The sequence below is a fragment of the Chiloscyllium plagiosum genome, chromosome 16 (assembly GCF_004010195.1).
Source record: "Chiloscyllium plagiosum isolate BGI_BamShark_2017 chromosome 16, ASM401019v2, whole genome shotgun sequence".
NCBI lineage: Eukaryota > Metazoa > Chordata > Chondrichthyes > Orectolobiformes > Hemiscylliidae > Chiloscyllium > Chiloscyllium plagiosum.
This window is the reverse complement of record NC_057725.1, coordinates 32,413,414-32,416,892: the sequence shown is the minus strand read 5'-3', so window position 1 is coordinate 32,416,892 and position 3,479 is coordinate 32,413,414.

Genomic DNA, 3,479 nt, shown 5'->3' with positions numbered 1-3,479 from the left:
TTTGGGCGAGGTTCACAGCACAGAATCAGATAAGTAAATTGTTTTAAGTGTGGCCTACTGAAAGTCTGCAGTAGTTGGTAGAGTGGGTTCTTTCTTGATTACATTTTTTTTGAGATATGTCTCTTGATTAAACTTAAAATATAAACAATATCTATCAATTTAACCTGGGACAGTGTTTTGTAGAGGATTAAGATGGTGTTATTTTCTGGGTCTGTAGATTGTAAAGGAGCAAAAATGGCCTTTAGTAAAGCGATATGCGCTTCTTGTCAAATATTTAAAGAGAGTTTAAGGGTTACTGTGGATTATATCTGGAATAAATGCTGTTGGTTGCAAATCCTATCAGATCGATTGGATTGGTTGGAGACACAGTTAGACGCAATAAGGAATTTGCAACAGCAACAGTATGTGATGGATGGCAGTTATAAGCATGGGGGAAAGTCTCAGATACAGTCACATAGATGGATTAATTCCAGGAAAGGTAAGAGAGGTAGGCAGCTAGTGCAGGAGTCTTCTGTGGCTATCCCCATGTCAAACAAGTATGCTGTTTTGGAAAATGTAGGAGGTTATCGATTCACAGGGGAATGTAGCATGAACAGCCAAGTTTCTGATATGGAGACTGGCTTTAGATTAGATTAGATTAGATTAGATTACTTACAGTGTGGAAACAGGCCCTTCAGCCCAACAAGTCCACACCGTCCCGCCGAAGCGCAACCCACCCATACCCCTACATCTACCCCTTACCTAACACTACTGGCAATTTAGCATGGCCAATTCACCTGACCTGCACATCTTTGGACTGAGCACCCAGAGGAAACCCACGCAGACACGGGGAGAATGTGCAAACTCCACACAGTCAGTCGCCTGAGGCGGGAATTGAACCCGGATCTCTGGCGCTGTGAGGCAGCAGTGCTAGCCACTGTGCCACCGTGCCGCCTTTAATGCAACAAGAGATGTGTCGGGTTCCAAGAAATCAATTGTGTTAGGGGACTCTCTAGTCCGATGTACAGACATATTTCTGTGGCCAGCGGCGAAAAATCAGAATGGTATGTTGCTTCCCTGGTGCCAGGATCAAGAATATCTCAGAGAGGGTGCAGAATGTTCTCAAGGGGGAGAGGGGCCAGCAAGAGGTCATTGTCCACATATGAACCATTGACATAGAAAGGGAAAAGGTTGAGATTCTGAAGGGAGATTACAGAGAGTTAGGCAGGAATTTAAAAAAGGAGGTCCTCGACAGTAGTAATATCTGCATTACTCGTGGTTCTACAAGCTAGTGAGGGCAAGAATATGAGGATAGGAATGCATGAATGAGGAGCTGATGTATGGGAGAAGGATTCACATTTTTCGATCATTGGAATCCCTTTTGGGTTAGAAGTGACCTGTACAAGAAGGATGGATTGCACCTAAATTAGAAGGGAACTAATATACTGGAAGGGAGATTTGCTAGAACTGCTTGGGAGGATTTAAACTAGTAAGGTGGTGGGGGTGGGACCCAGGGAGATAGTGAGGAAAGAGATCAATCTGAGACTGGTGCTGTTGAGAACAGAAGCGAGCCAAACAGTCAGGGCAGGCAGGGACAAGGTAGGACTAATAAATTAAACTGCATTTATTTCAATGCAAGGGGCCTAACAGGGAAGGCAGATGAACTCTGGGCATGGTTAGGAACATGGGACTGGGATATCATAGCAGTTACAGAAACATGGCTCAGGGATAGGCAGGACTGGCAGCTTAATGTTCCAGGATACAAATGCTACAGGAAGGATAGAAAGGGAGGCAAGAGAGGAGGGGAGCGGCGTTTTTGGTATGGGATAGCATTACAGCTGTGCTGAGGGAGAATATTCCTGGAAATACATTCAGGGAAGTTATTTGGGTGGAACTGAGAAATAAGAAATGGATGATCACCTTATTAGGATTGTATTATAGACCCCCCCAATAGTCAGAGGGAAATTGAGAAACAAACTTGTAAGGAGATCTCAGCTAACTGTAAGAATGCTGTGGTTCTGTTCGCCGAGCTGGAAGTTTTTGTTGCAAACGTTTCGTCCCCTGTCTAGGTGACATCCTCAGTGCTTGGGAGCCTCCTGTGAAGCGCTTCTGTGGTGTTTCCTCCGGCATTTATAGTGGCCTGTCCCTGCTGCTTCCGGTTGTCAGTTTCAGCTGTCCGCTGTAGTGGCCGGTATATTGGGTCCAGGTCTATGTGTTTGTTGATGGAGTTTGTGGATGAGTGCCAAGCTTCTAGGAATTCCTTGGCTGTTCTTTGTTTCGCTTGCCCTTTAATGGACAAACAGGAAGACAGCTAACGATCCGCACCCACGAACATCAACTAGCCACGAAACGACACGACCAGCTATCCTTAGTAGCCACACACGCAGACGACAAGCAACATGAATTTGACTGGGACAACACTACCATTATAGGGCAAGCCAAACAAAGAACAGCCAGGGAATTCCTAGAAGCATGGCACTCATCCACAAACTCCATCAACAAACACATAGACCTGGACCCAATATACCAGCCACTACAGCGGACAGCTGAAACTGACAACCGGAAGCAGCAGGGACAGGCCACTATAAATGCCGGAGGAAACACCACAGAAGCGCTTCACAGGAGGATCCCAAGCACTGAGGATGTCACCTAGACAGGGGACGAAATGTTTGCAACAAAAACTTCCAGCTCGGCGAACAAAACCACAGCAACGAGCACCCGAGCTACAAATCTTCTCACAAACTTTGAACTGTAAGAATAATAGGGTAGTTATGGTAGGGGATTTTAACTTTCAAAACATAAACTGGGACTGCCATAGTGTTAAGGGTTTAGATGGAGAGGAATTTGTTAAATGTGTACAAGAAAATTTTCTGATTCAGTATGTGGATGGACCTACGAGAGAAGGTAAAAAACCTGACCTACTCTTGGGAAATAAAGCAGGGCAGGTGACTGAGGTGTCAGTGGGGGAGCACTTTGGGGCCACCGACCATAATTATTACTTGATTTAAAATAGTGATGGAAAAAGTTAGACCAGATCTAAAAGCAGAACTTTCAAATTTGATTGGGGGCAGACTTTTGCAGGTAAAGGGACATCTGGAAGCCTTCAGAAATGAGATAACAAGAGTCCAGAGACAGTATATTCCTACTAGGGTGAAAGGAAAGGCTGGTAGGTATGGGGAATGCTGGATGACTAACAAAATTAAGTGTTTGGTTAAGAAAAAGAAGGAAGCATATATCAGGTATAGACAGGATAGATTGAGTGAATCCTTAGAAGAGTATAAAGGAAGTAGGAGTATACTTAAGAGGGAAATCAGGAGGGCAAAAAGGGGACATGAGACAGCTTTGGCAAATAGAATTAAGGAGAATCCAAAGGGCTTTTACAAATATATTAAGGACAAAAGGATAACTAGGGAGAGAATTGGGCCCCTCAAAGATCAGCAAGGCGGCCTTTGCGTGGAGCCGCAGAAAATGGGGGAGATGCTAAACGAATATTTTGCATT